Consider the following 25250-nt stretch of genomic DNA (forward strand, 5'->3'; position numbering starts at 1 on the left):
ACTTGCTGGCTGTTGCCCTCCAATGTCAACTGGTCTGGACTAACTGCCCTCAGAAACTCTCAACTCCAGTGAGTGACTGCTGGCCCACACAGAGGGATAGCAAGGCAAGGAAAGCAGACCCAATCAGTGTGCCATATGTAAACAAGAGGGACACTGGAAGGGAGAATACCCTCGCCACCCCAAAAAGCGACAGAAATGCCAGGTACCAGCCATTACCTTCGAAGGCAGATGATCCAAATAGGTGAAGAATGATGGGGCCAGGGGACTCCTAAGCTGGCACTCCAACTGACCCCTAAGGAACCCATGCTGACATTGGACATAGGGAGAAAGCCCATCAACACCTGTGCCACTTACTTGATTCTGAGCACCAGATCAGGCAAACTCAGTCACAAGAGTTGTAAAATTATGGGGGTATCAGGGAAGGCCCAAGAATGAGCATTCATAGAACCATTCGAATGTAAAGTGGATGAACACATTCTCACTCATTCCTTCCTGTATGTCCCTGAATGCCCTATACCCCTGCTAGGAAGAGATGTCCTACGTATGTTGGGGGCTAACTATCCACCTAATGGGAGACAAACGAGATGGGTGTTCCCCTAGACAGGGGCACAAGGTGATAATGGTAATGGCTGAGGAAAAACCTCCCTAGACAGAGCAAGCGACCTCCTTGGAGTAAATCCTGAGGTCTAGGCACAGGGACGGGTGGGACTAGCTGTAGGAGCCAGTCCCGTGAGAGTCCATCTAAAACCCGGACATACACTGCCATCCCAGATTTAGCTCAAATATCACAAACTAGGGTGTCCTACCTAGGCTTCATTCTCACAGGTCAGAGAAGCCTACCCTAGAAAATAAAAGAAGCCCTTTGCAGCCTCACCCATCCTAAAACTGGAAGACAGCTTAGGGGTTTCCTGAGGATGGCTGGGTTTTGCTGCATCTGGATCCCTAAATATGGTCTAATAGTGAGGCCTCTGTATGAAGAGTTGAAAGGAAGGGATGATCCTTTTGAATGGAATTCAGAATGTAAAGGGGACTTTCAGGAATTGAAAAAGGAGTTACTTTAATTCCCTGCCCTGGCCCTCCTAGATTTAACTAAACCCTTTGACCCTTACATTCAGGAGAAAAGGGGAATGGCCCTTGGGGTATTAGCTCAAAAACTGGGACCTCTTACTCAGGGTTGCATTTCTCTAAACAATCCAATCACTATATGGAAGTGCATTTGAACTCATGTGTGGTAGACCCCTTTGCCAATCCTGAAAGGACACCTTAACTCCCTTGAAATGGAACAACTCAAGTATGCCCTCCAGGTAAGAGAAACCATGAAAGCTCTCTTGGAACATGGTAACCAGGTACTGTTCCTGCCCACCAGGAGACTAAGTGTATCTAAAAACCTGGAAAACTGGAAGCCTGCAAGATCAGCTCACTCCTTAGTAGGATGGACCCCATTTGGTGATTCTGAGACAGGAGGGAAAGGGGCAGGACACGACAGCTAGATAAATGAAGAAGGGGCGCAGCTATTAGGATGCAATAAAAACTGGCTGGAACCAAGGTGACTTCGAGAATAGTCCGGTCATTGACTTTTAGCTCATTATATATTCATTGTAATACTAAAAAATCATACCCCCTTTTATGCCTTGACAGTCCAAGGCAGACTATAAAAGGCCAAAAAGTGGGCAGTGGCCCAATTTCTGGGAAATCCCTACCCTTCCCTGAAATAGCAAGAATATTCCTCCCACTCATTAGCATATGAAATTACTCAGCCCATAAAACCCAACAACCACATGCCCTGGGCCACTCTTACTTTCTGAGACAGACTGCATTCAGCCTATGGAGTGTGTATCTAAGTAAACTTGCTTTCACTTTTCTTTGGCTCACTCTTGAATTCTTTCCTGTGTGATGCCAATGACCCTCACTTGGTGGTCTGTCTTAGGACTCTTGTGGGTCCCAGGACATGACATTTTCCTCTGCTGCAACAATGCTAACCACCCATTCTTTCCTGAAGTTGCAGGTTATCACACTGTGGTTACATGACCCTCAAGTAAAGAGGACCCCGAGCCCCAAACTCTGGAGAGACAACCTGGGGCAACGGACCCCTTTGGCTACTCATGTGAACTTCTCTCTGACCTGAAGCTTCTCTCCTGAAAAACAACAGAAGTGTTACCAGGGATATGCAGGCCATAGTAGTGTGCCTCAACATCAGGGCAAACTTGCCTACAGTCAAAAGACCTAGATACCTGCATTTTTAGGAAAAATTTGCTCTTGCTAATACTTGAGCCATGTATGTTTAATTTTTTAATTTATTTATTTATGTATTTTAATTGGGCCATGTACCTTAAATTGTCTGGTGTCCCTTGTCTCCAAAAGGTTAGACAGGGAATTCCCTGGCAGTCCAGTGGTTAGGACTCAGTGTTTTCACTCCTGGGGCCCAGGTTCAATCCCTGGTCAGAGAACTAAGATCCCGAAAGCCGCGTGGCACGGCCAAAACAAAACAAGCAAACCCAAGGTTAGACAAATGGTGGTCACTCAGGGATATGCACAGTCAGGGCAAAGGCTTGGTGACAAACATATGTAAAGGTAGCTGGGGAGAAGTTCTGCTCCTCTACCCAGGGTTATGACGACTCCCCTGATCGGCCGAAAGAAGCTACAGAAGTCGGACCTTCTCCCCTTAGCACCCCTCAAGAATGAGGAGCGAGACAAAAATCAGAGGAGGGATTTGTCACTGGCAAAGACCATTAACAGTGCTCAGGAAATAAAAATAGAGTCTGGGTAATAAAATAAAATCTAACCTTTTTTCCCATTTGTCATTACTCTAGTTTCACTTGTTCATAGGCTGCCACATGCAGAGGCATTGCACCTGGCATTTCAGACCAGAGTTCCTGGTGCCAGATGGCTTCGATGGGCGGGCTGTGAGCAGAAGCCCTTGCCTGCGTGACACGGCAATTCAAGATGGTGGCAGCGGCAGCGGGCTGTGTGCAGAGACGCTGCACCTTACAAGTCTGGAGGCACAGCTGCAACCAACAGGAGAGAGCTCGCAGCTTCCCTGCTGGCCAGAACCCTATAAAGCAGCCCCGCCCATGGCCTGCGGGGAGAGCCTGTGCTCTAGAGCAGAAGCTTGCACCTCTCCATTCTCTGATCAAAGAATAAAGCTTTCTTTTGCTTATGAACCAAACTCTGTCTTTTTCAACTGTCCCAAATGACACCGGGCAGGAGGACACTTTTTGGGGCCCGACTTGAAAGCATCGGTAACAATACCAGGTATGAAACAACTGACTGATGGTATTAACAAAATTGATCCCACTGAGCCACCCCACAGCCAGAAGATAAAATAGGAAATTGTTGAAGCCAGTACCTATGCATAGTAAGAAAACTGGCTAAAACCCAGATCCAGTAGCATTTCTGGTTGAAGTGGGGACAAGTTGCCCTAGTCAAACTCTAACACGCCCTGGATCAAGGCATAGAAAGTCACCCATAAGGGCTCTCCACTGAAACAACACTGTTTGAAGCCTTGCGTTGCCTCTACAGCCGACTAGTCACGTTGACAATCCCTATGTCTTATCCTCCAGGGGAAGGGTGGATTGGTCCCATCACTGTAGGTTGAGTGAAGACTGAGTTTCCAAGAGCAGTCACACACAAGTAGAGTGTGCTGAAACATACTAGACAGTATATTTTTCCATTTTAAAAAAACCTTTTCTACAAAAATAAACAAATGGGACCTAATGAAACTTAAAAGCTTTTGCAGAGTGAAGGAAACCATAAACAAGACGAAAAGACAACCCTCAGAATGGGAGAAAATATTTGCAAATGAAGCAACTGACAGAGGATTAATCTCCAAAAGTTACCAGCAGCTCATGCAGCTCAATATCAAAAAACAAACAACCCAATCCAAAAATGGGCAGAAGACCTAAGTAGACATTTCTCCAAAGAAGATATACATATTGCCAACAAACACATGAAAGAATGCTCAACATCATTAATCATTAGAGAAATGCAAATCAAAACTACAATGAGATATCATCTCACACTGGTCAGAATGGCCATGATCAAAATATCTACAAACAACAAATGCTGGAGAGGGTGTAGAGAAAAGGGAACCCTCTTGCACTGTTGGTGGGAATGTAAATTGATAGAGCCACTATGGAGAACAGTATGGAGGTTCCTTAAAAAATTAAAAATAGAACTACTATATGACCCAGCAATCCCACTACTGGGCCTATACCCTGAGAAAACCATAATTTAAAAGGAGTCATGTACCAAAATGTTCATTGCAGCTCTATTTACAATAGCCAGGACATGGAAGCAACCTAGGTGTCCATCAACAGATGAATGGATAAAGAAGATGTGGCACACATATACAATGGAATATTACACAGCCATAAAAAGGAACGAAACTGGGTTATTTGTAGTGAGGTGGATGGACCTAGAGACTGTCATACAGAGTGAAGTAAGTCAGAAAGAGAAAAACAAATACCGTATGCTAACACATATATATGGAATCTAAAAAAAAAAAAAAAAAAAGGTCATGAAGAACCTAGGGGCAAGATGGGAATAAAGATGCAGACCTACTAGAGAATGGACTTGAGGATACGGGGAGGGGGAAGGGTAAGCTGGGACGAAGTGAGAGAGTGGCATGGACATATATACACTACTAAACATAGATAGTGGGAAGTAGCCGCATAGCACAGGGAGATCAGCTCAGTGCTTTGTGACCACCTAGAGGGGTGGGATAGGGAGGGTGGAAGGGAGGGAGATGCAAGAGGGAAGAGATATGGGTACATATGTATATGTATAACTGATTCACTTTGTTATAAAGCAGAAACTAACACACCATTGTAAAGCAATTATACTCCAATAAAGATGTTGAAAAAATAAAAACACAATAAATTATATGTTTGAAATTAAAAAATAATAAAAATAAATAAATAAATAAAATGCATAACCAACAAGGACCTACCATATAGCACAGGAAACTCTGTTCAATGTTACATGGCAGCCTGGATGGGAGGGGAGTCTGGGGGAGAATGGATACATATAATGTATGGCTGAGTCCCTTTGCTGTGTACCTGAAATTATCATAACGTTGTTAATCGGCTATACTCCAATATAAAATTAAAAGTTAAAAAAAATTAAAAAACCTTTTCTTACGGAAAATTTCTAACATACTTAAAAGTGCAGAAAATAGTATAATAAACCCCCAGACATTACATCAACATTCTATCATTCTTGTTTCATCTATTCTTTTTTTTCTGAAGTATTTTAAAACAAATTCTAGACATCATATAATTTCCCTGTAAATATTTCAGTGTATATCTCTAACAAATAAGGCCTTAAGAAAATAATCACACAGACTCTTTCATAGGACAAAGAAGACACTTCTAAATCATTTTGTGAGGGCAACATTACCCTGCTATAAAAATCTGAAAAGGACATTTCAAGAAAAGAAAAATACAGACCAATATTCCAAGCTCACCAGTTTGCCCATTCCTTGAAATATTTAGTATTCACCATTATCAACAGCAATAATCAGAACAACAGTGTCCACCCGAAATGTTCCTGTAATCATGTTTTCTGTGAGGAGCCTGTGGTCCCTCAAATTTCATAAGGGAGATATTTATAATGATATCATGTTTACGTTCAGCCTTCAGTTTCAGGACTCAGGTGTCTTCCATCTCAGCAGCCTCCTCCAACGCTCAGTGGTTCCCTTCTTGATTTCACCACATTGTAATTCAAGTATGGTGGCCCTATCTGAATCTACTTTTCTTCTGACTTTGATGTTAATGTATTCTTTTCGTTTCCCATTTGTTTATTGGGTGGCAAACCCATGAGAAGAAAGACCCCTCTCATGAACTGGCTTAAATATCTCTCCTCTGGAAAGTTTTCTCTAAAGTCTGTTGACAGTTATTGATGCCTCCTGTCTGCTTCCTAAGTACTTTGTACATACTTCTTTTGTTGCACTTGTTATGCTGTGATTAATCTGATGTCTCCCTCATCAGACTAAATAGCCAGTGATTAACACATTGCTTGGCATAAAGCAGTTAGCTTAGTAGATGTCTGCTGAATGAAAAAGTGAATAATAAAAATACAGAGCTAGAGTTAGTGTAGATTACTTAAGCCCAGAAGAGTGTGCCTCTATAAATAAAATGTCTTCTAACTTCAACACACATAGAAATCAGAAAGCTTCAAAGGCCCTTACAAAAGGATAGGTATATTTTATGATTTCATTTTTAATATAATCCTTTTAAATTATAAAGGTTAAGTAGATCCTTGTTAAAAAAAAAAGACTCAAACAAATCAGACGTGTTAAAGTGAGAGGTAAGAGTTCTCTAAAAGGATGCTGCCAGTTTAGACTTCTTCATTAGTGTATAGTGGTGTGTATGTCCCTTGGACACTGCCTGTACTAAGCTTAATCTTTGCCAATTTGGTAAGTGAAAAACACTATTTCAATTTTTAAAAAAATTGTATTTATTCTAAGTGAAGTTGAGAATCTTTTAATATGTTTACTAACCTTTGATATTTATTTTTCTATGTTGTTTTTCTCAAAGCCACATCTCCAGTGCCTAGAACCATGCCTTGAATACACTAAGCATTCAGTAAATACCTATTAAACAACCGAATTGATTTTCTTTTTCGCCTCTTTTCCTATTGGGCTGTTAATTTTTAAATTTTGGTGTATAAGTGCTCTCTGTATATTAAAGAAATTGGCTTTTTTATGTGACTTGTGGTGATTTTTAGGTTGTTACATTAACTGTTTCTGTTATATTTATCAGCCTTTTCCTTTATTTTATTTTTTAAAAAATTCATACTTATCTGTTTATTTTTAGTGAATTTTAAATTCTGGAATAATTTTATTTTATGTTATTATTATTTATTTTTTAAATTGAAGTATAGTTGATTTACAATTAGTCTTTTCCTTTATGACTTCTGGATTCTATGGCAGGCTCAAAAGGGATCTTTCACTCCAAGGTTAAAAAATAATCTATGTTTCTTCTAGTACCTTTATGATTTTATTTTTCCATTTGACACAGTTTTGCTGCTTTGGCTACCCAGAGGAACACCCCATCTTTTTGAAAATCTCCTTCCCCCTCTACAAGCCCATGTGCTGGTAGTGGATGTCTATCAGAATCCATTGTTCCAGTGACTTCCCTGGTGGTCCAGTGGCTAAGACTCTGCACTCCCAATGCAGGGGGCCCAGGTTTGATCCCTGGTCAGGGAAATAGATCCCACATGCATGCTGCAACTAAGAGTTCGAAGGCCGCAACTAAAAGATCCCGCATGCAGCAACTAATACCCAGCGCAGCCTAAATAAATAAATATTTAAAAAAAAAAAAAGAGTCCATTGTTCCAGTTCAGCCAGCTGGGAACCAGAAGATCCTGTACATATATAGGAAAAGTACCCCAGCATAACTATAGATACCCAGTAATTTCCAGTCAGCTTCTGCGTTTCTCCCTGAATGCATTAATGTATACTTTAACTATTTTTTAATGGTATAGCTTTGTTCTGCCTGTGTCAGAAGTCTTGAAAAATGGGAGTAAAGGTCTAAACCAAGGCTGCACTGACCTTTCAGTCTGCTGGATAGCCCATTACCAGCATGAATTCAGTGTCTCCCTGTGCCTCTCACTCCAGACCTGGTTCTCATTGACTGACTCCTTTTCACTAACTTTCCCTCAAATTTACAAGTTGAGTCCAAAGGAAAGAAAACAGAGAACCACAGAACCACAGTTCCTAAGGAAAAAGATGGAACACACAGATGCTTCCTTCTGGTTAATGTCCCCGTCCTCTGGGAACTCTGCTCCAATATGTTTTTACAATCCCAAAAATGGAGTTTGGTAGGGCAAAGGGTACTGTGGAAAGTGTGTTGTTGACTGAAATGGAACGAAGTGTCTCCTTGAGTGGCGAGGCCTAGCACTGCCATCTCTCTGGTGAAGGAAGAGCCTGAAAAACAGAGAGGACTTCTAAGAGTTGACTGTGGTGGAGAGGATGCTGGAAAACTGCCTGAATGTTTCATGCTTTTCACTTTTTTTTAAAAATTGAAGTATACTTGATTTACAATGCTGTACAGCATTGAAGTATAGTTAATTACTGCTGTACAGCAAAGTGATTCAGTTCTCTGTGCTATACAGTAGGACCTTGTTGTTTATTATGCTTTTCATAGAATAAGTGGACCTGTTAAGAGCTAGCTGGATTTGGTCCTCTTGGAGCAAGGGGTTTGCTCTCCCTGGGACTTGGCTTGAGCACATATCAATGGGAGACAAGCACATAGAAGCTCTTCTAGACCCTGCCCAGTATGCTCCCGACATGGGGAAAGAAAACAGGCTGGTGGTAGAAACAACCTAGAACCCTTGATTGAGTTTGTCTCTTGCTTTAAAACTTGAGGGGAACCTGTCTTCTCCTTCAGAGTCCATTGTGCCATGCATGGTTCAGTTCCAGCCTTCTTTGTCATGTCACTTCTAGCACTGGCATGAAGTCAAACTGGTTTCTCCCCTTTGTTAGATCTGACACACAACATTCCCCAGGCATACATTGCCTGCACTGGCAAAGAGAAGAGATGATGAGTAGTTATTCATCCTGTCCCTGACATCTGTCCAGATATAGTCCAGATTTATGGGGTATGAATTCAGATAAGGATAGGCCTGGGACATGTACAGGTATTCAAGGTTGCTAGGGACCAACTGAGGAATACTCTCTCAGCCTCACAGGACCTTTAGATTTGGGCTAGAACCAGACTGGTCTCTGGGCTGTCCTATTATCACTTTCTATTTGAATTCAGTGATAACCTTGCTGGGATTATTCTGAACAGCTAAAATGTGGACACATCCACTAACAGATAAATTTAAGAACACCTCTAGTTTTTGTTTTTGTTTTTTTTTTCATTTTGTTTTGTTTTTAGCATTGTCTAGGAAAAAGAAGGGGGCCCTGGAGGATGCTGCTGGGGAGATCTGGTCTCTAAGTTCTTCATGCTGTTCCTTTTCTATTTTACAGCTTTATTGAGATACATTCATATACCACACAATACATCAATTTAAAGTGTACAATTCAGCAGTTTTAGTATATTCACAGTTACATGCAACTATCACCACAATCAATTTTATTTATTTATTTATTTATTGCCGCTCAGCGCTGCATGCAAGAACTTAGTTCCCCAACTAAGGATCGAACCCGTGCCCCTTGCAGTGGAAGCGCGTAGTCTTAACCACTGGACCGCCAGGGAAATCCCCACAATCAATTTTAGAATATTTTCACCACCTCAAAAAAGAAACTCCGTACCCTTTAGCTATTACCGCCTCTTCCCACACCCTTCCCTGCCCTAAGCTATCACTGATCTACTTTCTATCTCTATAGCTTTTCCTATTCTGGACATTTCACACGCATAGAATCATGTAATATGTGGTCTTTTGTGACTGACTTCTTTCAGTTAGTGTAATGCTTTCAAGGTTCATTCATGTTGCAGCATGTGCCAGTACTTCATTCCTTTTTATTAATGAATAATATTCCATTGTATGGATACCCCACATTTGTTTACCCATTCATTGGTTGATGGACATTTAGGTATACCTTTGGCTATTATGAATAATGTTGCTATGAAAATTTGGGTACAAGTTTTTGTGTGGACATATGTTTTCATTTCTCTTGTGTCTATACCTAGGAGTGGAGTGCTGGATCAAATGGTAGCAATGTACTTAACATTTTGAAGAACTGCCAGAATGTTTCCAGAGTGGCCCCACCATTTCACACTGTTATTGTCCTTTATTTCTTGTGTCCCACTTACCCTCATGGTAAGTTTTCATATTCTTCCGACTTCAAGGTAGAAACTGAGGCTACCACTTCAGATGAGATATATGAAATCTCAAACTACATGGAAGATATTATCGGCATCAGAACTATCCGCTGCACCTACCTCTAAGGCAATATTAAAAATTATCCTTCTATAGATATTTGAACACATCCTCATAACAATCTAACACTCCCTGTTATATCTTTCCTATTATGAAATAACCACAAAGGAGAAAAGAAGCTAAATATGTAAAACTATTTGTAAAACTTTCTGTCAGTCATGTTTTATACGCTCATGGCTAAATTTATTTATCCTTTTTACATCATCCTTCTTGCCAGGCTTCTGACTCTAGCACTAACTTAAAAGGGGTCTGTTGTCATTACCACTAAATATATTGAATTTTTTTGGTACTTTGTTTTACCTACTGTCTTAAAATTCTGGCATGCCCTAAGGAGTTAAAAATCTTTGCATTGTGCCTCAGAGTTTTTCACCAGAATGCTCTGAATTTCTTTCACATATCTTGAGTCAAGTCCTGGATTTACTAATGGACTGGTTTTGTGATTTTAGACTTAATCTCCTTGAGGTTCTTTTTTGTCATCTATAAAGCGGAGATGTTCATACTATCACCTTTATAATATCATATGAGATGATGGAATATAAACGCAAATATATAACATTAATACCAGATATATGTGAAGTTTTTTTTAAATCTCTCCTTGCAATCAGTTTAGCTCTGCCTGTCTTATCTGTAGATGTTAAATGCTGAGAAACTTAATGTGGAAGATACTATTTAGGGTTAGTAGTTGCTTGCTATTTCCCTCAAGTTGGCCAGATTGCTTTTCTAGAAAGAAAACAAATATTTTTAGTAATGAGCTTCTCTAATTAATTCTTTATATTTCTCAAAGATTCTCCCACAGCTGCTTTGTTTTCCTTTTCAGAGGAAGGACTTTCCTGATGACACTCATTCTAAAACTGTCAGGACATTCCATCCTCCACTCTGAATATGCCTCTCTTCCAGTATAACTTTGGCTGTACCATGATTACCATGTGGTAAAATTCATTTCACTATTTCAATTGGGATAGTTCCTTCATCAAATATTTCTTAAGTGTTCACTACCAACTTACATTTGTGTGGAGTTTTTTTGGCTGTTATTATTCACAGAGCACTTTTAGTTGAAGATGCATATACCTTATGACTCAACAATTGCAGTAGTAAGTGTATACCCTAGAAAGACTCCCGTAGGTGCACAAGAAAGATGTGCAATATAAAAGAGAAGACAACTCTTACAGTTTGTTTATTACTATGTAAGGTTAAATAATATTTGAGAATGTCAAGTAATTAAGAATAAATCTAACGAAAGTGGTCTGAGGCTCCTACAGGAAAAACTATAAAATGTTATTAAGAGGTAGTGAAGAGGGTCTAAACAAAACTAATAAATGTAGAGCTACTATGTTCACAGATAGGAAGATTTAATATCATGAAATGTCAAAGCTCTCTGAATTGATCTATGGATTCAATGAGATACAATAAAACTGCCAACCACATTTTTCATTAAAATTGATAAAATGATATTAAATTTAAATGGAAGAATAAAGGACCAAAAAATAGCTGAACATTTCTGAAGATGAAGGGAGAGTGACTTGCCTACCAAGTATCAGAACTTATTTTAAAATTGTACTAATTAAGACAATGTGACATTGGCACAGGGACAGACAAGTTGACCAATGGAATAGAATAAGTCCAGAAACAGACCATCATAATGTAGAACTTTAGTAAAAAACAGAGACAGCACGTCAAAGCAGTGAGAAAGGAAGGACCAACATTTCAATAAATGGATTTGGAAAAAATGGATCTCTCTATGGAAAAAGATGAATTGGATATTTACTTTTCAACATATTAAAAAATTCCAGGATTAAAGATCTAAGTGTTAAAAAAAAACACCTCAGTAGAATATACTGGTGGATTTTTTTTTGATTGTGGAATAGGGAAAGATATCTTAAGCAAAACATTAAAAGCATTTGATTTAGAAGAGAATATTGATGAATTTGGCTATTAGAATTGAGAACTTTTCTTTAAGGGACATTGAAGAAAGCCAAAAGATAAGTAGCAAACTGGAGAAAGATATTCACAATAGGCAGAAATAGCAAAGGATTTGTATCAAGAATAAGTTAAGAACTCTTTCAAATCAATAAGAAAAGCGTGCGCACACACACACCCAATAGAAACAGAGGCAAAAGACATGAACAGGGATTTCACAGAAGAGCAACACAAATGGCCAATAAACGTTTGAGGAGCTGTTCAACCTTATAAAATTTTGGAGAGATAGTAATCCACAATCTCTCTTTTTTATTGCTGGTGAGAGTGTATAATTGCACAACTACTTGGGAATATAGTTTCCAAATAGTTTTAATTATTTTCTTTACTTGAGCACTTGCATATTTATGATCCTGTAAGTCTATTATTATGTATATGCCAAAGAAAACATCTTGGACATGCATGCGCAAGACAGGACAGATACAAGACTGTTCAGACCAACACTATTCATAACAGTGAAAACCTGGAAAACAACCCAAATGCCCATCAGTGGGAGAGTGGGTAAATAAACTATGGTATAAACAAGGTAATATTATACAACAGTAAAAATTAATTAAATAGGGCTTCTCTGGTGGCGCAGTGGTAGAGAGTCCGCCTGCCGATGCAGGGGACGCGGGTTTGTGCCCCAGTCCGGGAAGATCCCACATGCCGCGGAGCGGCTGGGCGCGTGAGCCATGGCCACTGAGCCTGCGCGTCTGGAGCCTGTGCTCCGCAATGGGAGAGGCCACAACAGTGAGAGGCCCGCGTACCGCAAAAAAAAAAAAAAAAAAAAAAAAATTAAATAATCTATAGAGACAGAAAGGTTAAGTGGTTACATGGGTGGAGGTGGGGCTTGGGGATGGGGAGTGAAGCTCATAGCTCATGGGGATGGGCATTTCTTCTCCGGGAAAGGAAAATGTTCTAAAATTAGATTATGATGATGGTTGCACAACTCTGTGAAGATACTAAAAAACGTTGAATTACACACATTTCAGTGGATGCAGTTTTGGGTATGTGAATGAAATCCCAATAAAGCTGTTTTAAAAACTACCAGCTCCAGTGACACCTAACAGTTTTATCAACATTAAGTGGAAAAGGTAAGTCCCAAAAGACTACATATAACAGGATACCCAGACTTCCCTGGTGGTGCAGTGGTTACGAATCCGCCTGCCAATGCAGGGGACACACGTTCGAGCCCTGGTCCGGGAAGATCCCACATGCCGCGGACCAGCTAAGCCCGTGCGCCACAACTACTAAGCCCGTGTGCCTAGAGCCTGTGCTTTGCAACAAAAGAAACCACCGCAGTGAGAAGCCCATGCACTGCAACGAAGAGTAGCCCCCGCTCACGGCAACTAGAGAAAGCCCGTGCACAGCAACGAAGACCTAATGCAGCCAAAATAATAAAAAAAATTTTTTTAATTAAAAAAAAGTAAACTAAATGGAAAGAAGCCAGTGACAGACTTCTGATGTGTCATGAACCAAAGATTATGATCAATCTGTTTTTGTGAATCTGAAGTCCCCCCAAATTAAAAAAAAATAAAAATATAAAATAAATTAAAGCTACACATGTTAACATGGATAAACCCCAAAAACATAATGTTGACTGAAAAGAGCAAGTGAAGATATATATAATTTTTATGAAGAGATATATATATATATACAACATGGATGGGTATTGTTAATAACAAATTCAGGATAGTGGTTATCTCTGGGAGTGGTGAGAGAGGAGAAAGGGAATAAAAAGGGCTACATATGGCATCAGCTATATTTGTAATGTTTTATTAATAAAAACAAATATGACAAAATATTAAGATTTGACAAATCTGGTGGTGGGTACACAAATGTTTGTTATATTTTTCCTTATATTTTTCTTTGTGCTGGTATATATTTCATAATTTTAAAATAAACGAGTGATAGCATCAAAGATTACAGATAGACAACCAAGTCAGTAAAGCAAATTAAATTGATAAGAGCAGACGTTTGGTATAGTGGAAGAATACAGAACTTGGCCTCTGAAGACCTGGGTTTGAGTCCCTGCTTTATCACTTACTATCTGTGTGAGCTTGAACAAGTTACTTAATTATTACCTAATCAAGCTAAGCCTCAGTTCCCTTTTTACAAAATGGAAATGAAGGGCTTTCATGAAGGCTAAATGTGTATTGCTCCTAGAGCACTGCCTATAGGTGCTGACAAAATGTTAGCTATTATTATGTTTTTGTGCTTTCAAAACAGCATTTACTCACCATGCTAATTAGAACAAAAACCATCTCAGCAAGAGTGACAAATTCAAATAAAAATCTTTTATTGTAGGAACTGCAAGCTCAAATATCTGCAGAAGTTGGGCAGTTGTGGAAACAGTGTCAGTGGACTGGGTTTAAGTAGTGTCACCAGTAGTAATAGGGACTCTGGTGAACAGGAAAGCATATACCATGCTTAAAGGGAGAAGCTACAGTTCACTTCCATTCAGCTATTGGACCAGTGTTGTTACTCTTAGTTTTCAAAAAAAAAAACCTCAGACAAAACAAAACACACACCTGGAGGCTGGTTATGGCCAAAGACCACCAGTTTCTGGCCCTTGCTTTAATGTTTAAAGTGTGTATGCTGCAGATACCAGGCAGAATGCACTTGCTCTTCACCTCCCTGTTTTCCCTGGAATTCCAGAGAGCAGTTAGGACGGTGGGAACTCTTCCTTTTCCAGATGGAGCTGATGGTTGGTGGGGGCAGCTTCACGGTTATTACTGCTCATATAGTGGCCATCTCCGCTACAGCTGAGAAAAGGTTATGTTGATACTTCTGGCTCCTCTCAAGTGAAGTCCCCCTATGTCTCCTGTGATTTCAAGTTAGCTAAGGAATTTGAGAAGATTCCTTAAAATAGTTTTGTACTCTCATATAAGTTCCTGCATATCCCTAATTTTGTCAAGACCAGAATCCATGAACCAGTGGACTAGTTGCTGTGGTTATAAAAAACTGTCCAAAGTGAAGAAAACCAGGAGAACATTGTGATTCCAAAGTTAAGGGAAGACGGTATTTCAAGAATGGAGATGAATACCGTTGAAAAGTTAAGTGGAATTAAAAAAAAATTTAACTTTTTATTTTGAACTAATGTTAGGCTTACAGAGAAGGTGCAAAAAAGATTTCCTGTATTATTTTTCACCCAGTTTCCCCAGCGTTAACATCTTACATAACCTTAGTATAGTTATGGAAACAAGGGAATTAACATTAGTACAATATTACAAACTAAATTAGAGACCTTATACAAATGTCACCAGTTTTCCCACCAATGTCCCTTTTCCTTTACAGGATCCTTTCCAGGACTCTACATTAGATTTACTTGTTATTTCTTCCCAGTCTCTAGCAGTCTGCAGTTGTCTTCAGATCTTTCCTTGTCTTTCATTATCTTGACAGTTTGGAAGAGTATTGATCAATTCTCTTTTGGAAAGTCCCCCAATTTCAGATTGTCTAATGCTTTTTTCATGATTGGAATGAGATTATACATTTTCAGCAAGAATACCACAGAAATGATACTGTCCTTCTCAATGTGAAATATCAAAGGGTTCATGATGTAAATATGTCTTGTTACTGATGATGTTTATCTTGATCACTTGGTTAAGGTGGTTTGCTGAGTTCCATCATTTTTTTTAATTAATTATTTTTTTTGCTGCTCTGGGTCTTCGTTGCTGTGCGTGGGCTTTCTCTAGTTGCGGTGAGTGGGGTCTACTCTTTGTTGCGGTGTGCGGGCTTCTCATTGTGGTGGCTTCTCTTTTTTTTTTTTTTTTTTTTTGCGGTCTGCGGGCCTCTCACTGCTGTGGCCTTTCCCGTTGCGGAGCACAGGCTCCAGACGGGCAGGCTCAGCGGCCATGGCTTACGGGCCCAGCCGCTCCGCGGCATGTGGGATCTTCCCAGACCGGGGCACAAACCCGCGTCCCCTGCATCGGCAGGTGGACTCTCAACCACTGGGCCACCAGGGAAGCCCAATGGTGGCTTCTCTTGTTGAGAAGCACAGGCTCTAGGTGCGTGGGCTTCAGTAGTTGGGGCACGCAGCCTCAGTAGTTGGGGCTCATGGGCTCTAGAGTGCAGGCTCGGTAGTTGTGGCACATGGGCTTAACTGCTCCGTGGCATGTGGGATCTTCCCAGACCAGGGATCAAACGCATTTCCCCTTCGTTGGCAGGCAGATTCTTAACCACTGTGCCACCAGGGAAGTCCCTCACCATTATTAAGTTACTATCTTTCCCTTTGTGCTAAAATGTATCTTGGGTGAAACACTTTGAATCTATGTAAATCCTGTTTCTCCTCAAATTTTCACCTACTAATTTAGCATCCATCTGTGGATCGTGTCTGCAAGTTATTACTGCAATGTTTGCCTAGTGGTGATTTTTGTTATCCCTCTTTCCTTCTCCATTTATTAATTGGAATTCTACTCTAAGAAAGAGTTGTCCCTTCTCTCCCATCCATTTAAATAACCAATTATTTGTTTGTATCAGTATGGATGCATGAATATTAAAAATAAATACCATGGGTCCATGGGTCATAATGCAATATTGTCATTTTTATTTTGCTGCTTTGGCCATTAGGAGCTCTTTCAGATTGGCTGCTGTGTTCTTGTGACATCCTTTTTTAAGTATTATTTCCTGGCACCACAATATACTCCAGGCTCATCTGGTAGTTTCGCTGCCTCAGCCTAGGAATCAGTTATTTCTCCAAGGTTCTCCTTGTTCTTTTTATCGGAAAATGGTGTTTAGAAATCAAGATCTGGATGCTAGGTATCCTCATCGCTTTTAAATACTCTCAGCAGACAGAACTAGGAAATATGTTTATTAATTCACACATACACACCAATCTATATTTCTGTACCTATTTTACATATATTAAAAACCATGAGTTTATACAGATACCTCAGAATCCAATCCAACACCACAGGCTTCATTTTAGCTCTCCCCTCTTCCTTACTTAATAACTTTTTTCTCCAACAGTGAGAAACACAGCTCATGATCTACAATATATTTGCTTAATTCTAACATGCATACTGGAGAGAAATACTTACGATGTGGATCACAGAATTTATGTACAGTTCAGTTGGTTTACTCTTAGGTATCCAGTCAAGATACTGTTTCCCTCAGTACTTAGGTGAGTTCTTTTCCTCCCCACCCCTTGTAGAGTCGCTGTGTTACTCATCTGTAAAACAGTCAAGTTCATTCCTTAGTGTTTATATTCAGTTTTGGGTCTTTCCTCTACCCTGACACATAGTGGGTTTTCTTTTTGTTTATTGCTTTATTATTGGAAATAAAATACATATCCTAAATTGCAGAGTTCCCTCAAAATTATCATTAAATGATCTGTTTTCTTTATTTTCTAATGTATTTTAAACATTACCCTAATAAAATTAAATATTGCATATTGAATGATTTTTCTTAATATTATGAACAGTTTTTAAAGAAAGCCAAAGAGATTCCTTTATTTGGATAGAAAACAGAAAATGTTACAATGAACTGTAAAATAAAATCAAGATATTTCTAGAAAACATTAAATCTCAATTTAAATCCAAATTACAAAGAAATTGTGGATTAAACTTTATGTGAGGTACTAAATCTCTGAGGCAAAGAATGTACAAACACCTTCAATCAATAATGCAAGATCAGGGAATTCCCTGGCACTCCTGTGGTTAGGACTCCGAGCTTCCATTGCAGAAGGCCCGGGTTTGATCCCTGGTCGGGGAATTAGGATCCCACAAGCCACGCAGCAAGGCCAAAAAATAAAAAATAAAGAAAGAATGCAAGACTGTATTAGAGATTAGAAAAAACTGGACTTTAATGTGAAAGTCATAGATGAAAGATGAGAGTTGTACATCAAAAGTTCTAGAACAGAACTGGGGGGGCAGGCAGAATAACAGCCTTACCCCAAGGATGTCCACAAAACCTGTGAATATATTAGGTTACAGACAAAGGGGGATTAAGGTTGCAGGTGAGCTAAAGTTCCTAATCAGTTGATTTTAAAATAGGGAGCTTATCCTAGATTATCTGGGTGGGCCTGTTGTAGTCACAAGGATCCTTAAAAGGGTAAGAGTTGGTCAGATACGACATGAGAAGGACCCAACCTACCATTGCTGGCTTTGAGATGGAAGAAGGGAGCCAGGAGCCGAGGAATGCAAGTAGCCTCTGGAAGCTGGAAAAGGAAACAAATTCTTCCCTTGAGCCCCCAGAAAGTAAGGCAGCCCTGCCAACACCTTGATTTTAGCCAAGTTTGAGACCCGAGTCAGACTTCTGACTTACAGAATTGTAAGATAGTAAGTCTGTGTTAAGCCACTATATTTGTGGTAATTTGTTAGCACAACAACAGAAAACAAATACAACAGACAACCTATACGTCTGAACTTTAAAGGACCATACAACTTGGTCCCTCCGCAGCTCACTGACTTTTCCCCCTTTTTTCTTTTCCTTTTGATTTATGCTCCTATCAGCTGGTTGTTACTGAAATATTATCGTAGTTGGTTTTAGGTGTTTATGTTTTTGGGTATGTGAAACATATGGTTCTAAGAGACAGTCCTGTATAAAAATATCTGCCACTCCTTTGTCGATCCTGCTACCTTGTTCCAATCCTCCCCTTCTTGCCACCCTTCTCATATAGGACATCATTCACCTTAACTTCTGGTTTATACCTCCCCTGACAAATGAGCAGGTATTTGTGTGTTTTATGTCCCCTTCTTTCTTTCACAAAGGGTGTATATTATACTTTTGCCTTTAAGCAAAATTAACTTTTCAAAGTCCAGCGAATTTGGCACAAGAAGGCTACTTAGTGACCTTAAGCAAATGCTGTTCTGCTTACGTGCTAAGGGCCAGGCTGAAATTAATTAAAACATGAGACATAAGGGAACAGAAATAGAATAGTTAACTTTCAGTAAGTTCTTCTAATCCTTATCTGCAGTTAGGCTCTACACTAGGTACTTCTCATCACAGATGCTGGTAACTGAATTGCATTAACTTTAGTAAATGTGGGTAGTAGGGGGCGCAAACTATGGAGTTGGCACAGACAAGTCAAATTATTTCCTTTTCAGAGGCTCACTGGGTGAGTGTTAGAATAGGGAGGCATTTCTGATGACAGGTCTGTGTGTTCACAAGTACTTGAATCCTAAGCCTTCACCTTGGCGCCTTGCACAAATATGCCACAGCATCGCAGTCTTGGTCGCTGAGCCTAAAGTGGAGCCCCAAACTACTGTTACGAGAGGTTCTACGGAGCATGCACTTCCCCACAGTATACAACCCCACCCAAAGGGGCCAAAAACAGGATAAAATATCACAGCCGAGCCTATACTTTCCCTCAAGTGAACTCAGCAGTGTTTGGTAGCCCCTAACAAACTAATCACAAGCAACCCCCCCAACCTCCTGCCTGAGGGAACGAATATTCCCAGGATCCCGGGCCGTTTCGACTGACGTTACTTCCGGGAAAAGTAACCTTTCTTTGGCGGTTGCAGACCTGGAGAGGTCTCGCGACATTTGCTCCCGCGAGATCTGCTTGCTCACTCTAGCGATGACATCCTCCTCCTCCTCCCCGCCGCCTTTCGGCAATCTTCGGCAGTCCCAGCCCCGACCAATCTGCACTCAGATGGCATGGATCAGGATCTCCCCCCGAACCCCGGTCCGCGCGGGGCGTCAGGCTGTAGCGGCGGGGTGCGAGCTGCACGAGGCCGACCGCAGCGGCACTGCGGACGGCCACGGGCTGGCGACGAGCAGTGAGCGTGGGCGGGGCAGGGGTAAGCCCGCTGAGTAGCGGCTCGATTGTTCTGGCCTGGCTATGGCGCCTCTCCTCCCCCCCGCCATGGCTCCCCGTGTCCCTGCTCCGCTCCTCTCAGTGAGTGAAAGTGGCCGCCGCCGCCGCCGGCCCAGCGCCCGCAGCCGCCTCAGCGCCGCCGCCATCTTGGGGTCCCAGGAGCCGCCGAGGGAGCGAGCTAGGAGCGTCCACGCCCAACGCAGTCACCGTCCCACGGCCTCAGAGAGCGAACCGCGGCTCCATCGTTGGCGGGGCGACCCCCCCCTCCGGACCCCGCCCGCACCCCGCCCCCCCTCCGCCGCCGCCGCGGCGGCGGGGCCCGGCGGCCCGAGGTGAGGCGACTAGACGTGGGCGGGCAAACGGAGGGGGGGGTTGTGTAGGCCCCGTTGCGCCCCTCTCTGTGGGCGACGACTGGGCCGCGTCTTAAAGGGGCCGTCGCCCCCGGCCCTTGGATTTGTTGGGGTTAGTAGGGAGGATGGGTGTGGACACTCCCCGAAGGCTTGGGACCTCAGGGACCTGGGCCTCGTCCTTCCCCTCTCCTACCTCTGGAGACCCAGGGTCACGCGGTGACCTCAGACAGCTGAGGAAGCCCGTGGGGCGCCCACACGTGGGGAGTGTGTTAGATCAGGTGCACGTGGGACCCGGTGGGGCGGTGTCGGGCTAACACGTGTGTGGGTTTGGGGTGGGGAGGGGCAGGGCGGGGGTTGGTTGGGCTCGAGTGGGAACCTGGTGAGGGTTGCTGTATCTGTCCTTTTAAACAAATGAGCTAAAGGGCTTGATAGTGTGTCAGTTTATGGTGAGCAAGTTGGGATCTGGGTGAATGGTGCATGCTGCTTGTTGGTGTTGGGTGGGGGCAGCCTAACACGTGCACAGGCTTAGGAGTGTGTAGGTGTCACCCCTTCTAGTGTTTTTGGCTTTTGTAGGGCGTCTAGGCAAATGTCATCCAGTTTGACGTTCCTTCTTGAGCTTGCTGTTGAAAACTACTTCCGTAAGTGGAAGCCCCCTACAGTTTAGGAGTGGGAGATTCTACGAAGGCACTCACTATTTTAGTTTAACGGCCAACTGTGCCGAATTCTTTGATTCGAACACTGTCTGGTTTTATGTTCGCGTACTTGTTGGTAGAATGGGAGACAAAATAGGAGGTTGATTTTGCTAACATCACAGGTAACCAATTTACTTTTCTAGTCGATGACTTTCATAATTTCCTTTCCCAAGGAAATTTTCACTGTGGTTTACAAGTGGTGGCTTTTTGTTATTTATCTTTAAAGTAACACCTTTATTGAAGTATAATTCACATACCAAAAAGCTCAGCCTTTTAAAGTGTACAGTTCCATGATTTTTAGTATACTGATAGATTTCTAGGGCTGTCACTGCTCTGTAACATCACTCCAAAAAGAAGGCCCCCTTAGCAGTTACTCCCCACTTCCCTTCCCCCAGCCCCTAGCAACCACTAGTCTCTTTTCTGTCTTTGTAGATTTGCCTATTCTGGATCTTTTGTATAAACAGAATCATACAATATGTGTCCCTTTGTGGCTGTCTTCTTTCACTTAACCATGTGTTCAAGGCTCATCCATGCTGTAGCGTGTATCAGCACTTCGTTCCTTTTTATTGCCAAATAGTATTCCAACTCTGGTTGTGTTTTATGCTTTTAATTCTCAAGCTCTTCCTATAAAACATTAAGTTGAGATTATTATATATGGTAAACGTTGCATACTTACCAGATTCTAAAATGAATTTGTATTTTTAAGGATTAAATTCCATTATTTTAGTTTACTATGTTCTTTTCCTCTACATTTTGTTTCAGAAGAATCAGAATCAATTTTTAAAGGTCTGTGTTTTTTAATAGGAAATAACTAACTGTAAAGAGAAAAAATATTAGAAAGTTTATGACTAATAAAAACGTTTTGAGTACATCAAGGTGGAAATGTGATTAAGTCTCAGCAACAGACCATAAACTATGGTGTTACAGCTTCACTTAGTGAAAGTTTGTCATAGTACTACCAAGGGAAGGTATCATAACAGCCTTTGACTGCTGTTAACTTGTGTAGACATAGGACTAGGGAAGTACTAATAGACGTCTTTTCTGCCCACAATGTTAAAACTGGCTTGGAGATTTAACATGTCACCATAAAAGTTCACACAAAATACAAACGCTGGGATGCAGTGAATTTTAGAGTGGACAGAATGGGATAAGGTTAATAGGAACCTTTGTGAAGGAAAATAAGTGAAGTTGATGACAAGTTTTTTTTTGTTTGTTTGCGATACGCGGGCCTCTTACTGTTGTGGCCTCTCCCGTTGCGGAGCAACAGGCTCCGGACGCGCAGGTTCAGCGGCCATGGCTCACGGGCCCAGCCGCTCCGCGGCATGTGGGATCTTCCCGGACCGGGGCACGAACCTGTGTCCCCTGCATTGGCAGGCGGACTCTCAACCACTGGACCACCAGGGAAGCCCGATGACAAGTTTTAAAGTTGCATCTTAAGCATAAGGATTTTGATACGATAGGCTGTAGCTTGCAGAAGATAAGAGCTTATTTGTTAATACTTACTAAACACCTTAAATGGGCACTGATCCTAATCATGAGGGCCTCTGTTCTACCTAATACCATCACCTTGGAGGTTAGGATTTCAATACATGAGTTGGGGAGGCGGGGGGACACAAACATTTGGACCATAGCTGTACATTAAGTCAAATTCATTTGTACAAGCACTGGATTCACTTGCTAATCATAATACAGTAGGTTTGCTTAGGGTTGAAAAGTTGGTCACAAAGAAGTTTAATGCCTGGGTTTAATAAGTACATAAGAGAGATTTCCATGTGTGTTAGGTTAGAAGTAGGAGATCAGTAATAGCAAATGTAATTGACAAATTAGATACGAAAAAATCACTGGGTCTAAATGCTATCCTTTTTGCTGCACCATGCAGCTTGTGGGATTTTAGTTCCCTAACCAGGGATTGAACCTGCACCCTTGGCAGGCAAAGCGCAGAGTCCTAACCACTGGAGCACCAGGGAATTCCCCATATTTTATTTATTTTTTTATTTTGCGGTACGCGGGCCTCTCGCTGTTGTGGCCTCTCCCGCTGCGGAGCACAGGCTCCGGACGCGCAGGCTCAGTGGCCGTGGCTCACGGGCCCAGCTGCTCCGCGGCATGTGGGATCTTCCCAGACCGGGGCACAAACCTGTGTCCCCTGCATCGGCAGGCGGACTCTCAACCACTGCACCACCAGGGAAGCCCAGGAATTCCCCATATTTTTAACAAACTAGAGGACAATGAGTAAACTGTGTGACATGGCTTTGTAAACCTTCGTTACCAAGGATTGACAGATTGTGTGATGGTCTCTGGAGTAGCATTCTTACATTATTTATGTGCCCTAAACTCCTTTGTAGTCTAAAGAAACCTGTGAACCCCTTTTCATAAAAAGAATATGGCTTTTTAACTGTGTGAAATGTAGTTCACATTAAAAAAAATTTATGATGTAAGAAATTTGCTTTTTATTACTAAATAACAACTAGTGATAGTCCTGCTAATACTGCTGTGGTATGCTACCTACATTCAGAATTGAAGGAAATGTTAGTTTCAATTATAGGTTAGTGAAAATAAGGATGTAAGTTTTTTTCCATCCAAATTCTTGGACCCCAGTTTAAAGAGCCTTTGCCCTGGAGAGTCCCGGACACATAGCTAAGTCATTTCATATGCAGCAAATCAGGGGTTTCCGTAAGAAGTAGTAGGATTATTGGCTTAAATTCACGTTCACATGAACAGGACTTCTTAGGGGAAGAGCAAGTGATAATCTAGCTGAAGAGAAACTTGGTAGTATAATAGAAAGAGATTGGTCTTGGACTTCAAAAGACTTGAGTTAGAGTCCCGCTTAGCACTGGGTAAGTCAATGAACTTTTTTTTTTTAAACAAATTTATTTATTTTATTTATTTATTTTTGGCTGCGTTGGGTCTTTGTTGCTGCACGCCAGCTTCCTCTAGTTGTGGTGAGCAGGGGCTTCTTTTGTTGCAGAGCATGGGCTCTAGGCATGTGGGCTTCAGTAGTTGCAGCACTTGGGCTCTAGAGCGCAGGCTCAGTAGTTGTGGCGCATGGGCTTAGTTGCTCCGCGGCATGTGGGAGCTTCCCGGACCAGGGATTGAACCCGTGTCCCCTGCATTGGCAGGCGGATTCTTAACCACTGCGCCACCAGGGAAGCCCTCAGTGAACTTTTTTGAGTTTCAGTTCTCCTTATGTGAGAATTTCACTTCTGAGATTAAATGACATCAACTATAAGACAGCATATTGAGGAATGTTAGTTTATTTTCATCTTTGAAGAACATATCAAAACTTTGACATACTTTTAGTTTTGATTTGGAAGAGGGGAAGCTTACAGTAGGAAAGAACAACATGTATGTCATATAGGGTTTTCTCAGAGTATTCATGTATAGTGTTCAAGTTTTTGTAATGATACTAAAATTATTCATATTTCTTGTAAATATGAACAAGTAAGCTGCCTCTGGTTTTGCATGTGACAGCTGCCTTTTCTGGGCAAGAAGTTAGTAGCTGGGTAGGATAAACTGTGGGTAAATCTTTCATTCCTTGTGCATGAACAGAAAAATGGCTAGTGAACATCAATGTGGTAAAAAGCATACTAGGCCAAGTGGTCAGTTTATCGCTGAGATTGTTGCCTGAATATTACCAGAAAGTCCATCAAAATGTTAGTCACTCCTGAGAGAGGTATGAAAAATAAAATTTAGAAATGGGCTGTGTTATCCTGGTAGGAAACCACAGTACATCCACTCTTAGACTATTAAATTATTGCACCTCAGTGAAGAACAGATTAAGCAGGGGGGAGGTTTCCAGTATAAATGATGAAGGCAACGGTGATGCTTTCATATGAAGATAAAGAAATTTGACTCCACAGTGGAGTGATGAAGACTGAGATGGACTATGATTAAATTGTATTAAATTAGGAAAAACGTGAAGAATAATCTGAAAATTAGAATTAGCTTGAAAGATGAATATTGTTTGACAGGTGTGTAATGAGTGGTTTGTTTATGAAACTTAGTAGCACAGAAAGTGGTTAGAGCTCAAGAACAGACCAGACCCAATTTAAAGGTTGCAAAGCCAGAGACTTTTTTCCAGCCCTAGTTCATTTCAGGTCAACAAACCATTTAATGATACTTGAACCTAATAGTTTATGAAACTCCTTATTCTCTTCATTCATTCACTCAATAAATATTTATTGAACACATAGTGAATGCTCTTTGATCTCCCAACAGTGATTTGTTGAGCATCTGCCACACTCAAGGGACTGTGGTAGACTCTGTGAGGGGTGTACAAATGAGTTAAACCAGTTGTATGTATATGTATGGAGAGTACAGAGTTGCTCTGCAAAGAGAAACAGAATTATGCAAACTCTAAGTGCCATAGAGAAATATAAACCTAAATGTTTCTCTTGAAGTGCTGATATAAATTACACTAGTACTTAGTTTTGTTTGTTTTTTTAAAATATATTGAGAGATTCTTTTCATTTGTTTAAAGGCCCTAATCTGCCTTGTTAACAGAAGCATTGTAATCCAGTGGCCTTTTAGTGTAGCCAGACCCCTTCTAGGTTCTAGAGCCAGATGACCTGGGTTTGAATTTTAGCTCTTCCTCTTATTAATTGTGTG

General features: G+C 41.3%; 1 protein-coding gene across 1 annotated transcript in view; it reads left to right on the top strand.

The window, feature by feature from the left end:
* The first annotated feature begins 19430 nt into the window (after nucleotides 1–19430).
* Nucleotides 19431–25250, top strand: part of INO80 (INO80 complex ATPase subunit) — a 131187-nt gene continuing 125367 nt past the window's right edge. The window contains exon 1 of the mRNA XM_022587428.3: nucleotides 19431–19935. The gene's annotated coding sequence lies outside the window, so the exon portion shown is untranslated. The remainder of the gene's footprint in view (nucleotides 19936–25250) is intronic.

The sequence above is a fragment of the Delphinapterus leucas genome, chromosome 2, assembly GCF_059928025.1.
Source record: "Delphinapterus leucas isolate spDelLeu-1000000601 "Yukka" chromosome 2, BTC_Dleu_Yukka2, whole genome shotgun sequence".
NCBI lineage: Eukaryota > Metazoa > Chordata > Mammalia > Artiodactyla > Monodontidae > Delphinapterus > Delphinapterus leucas.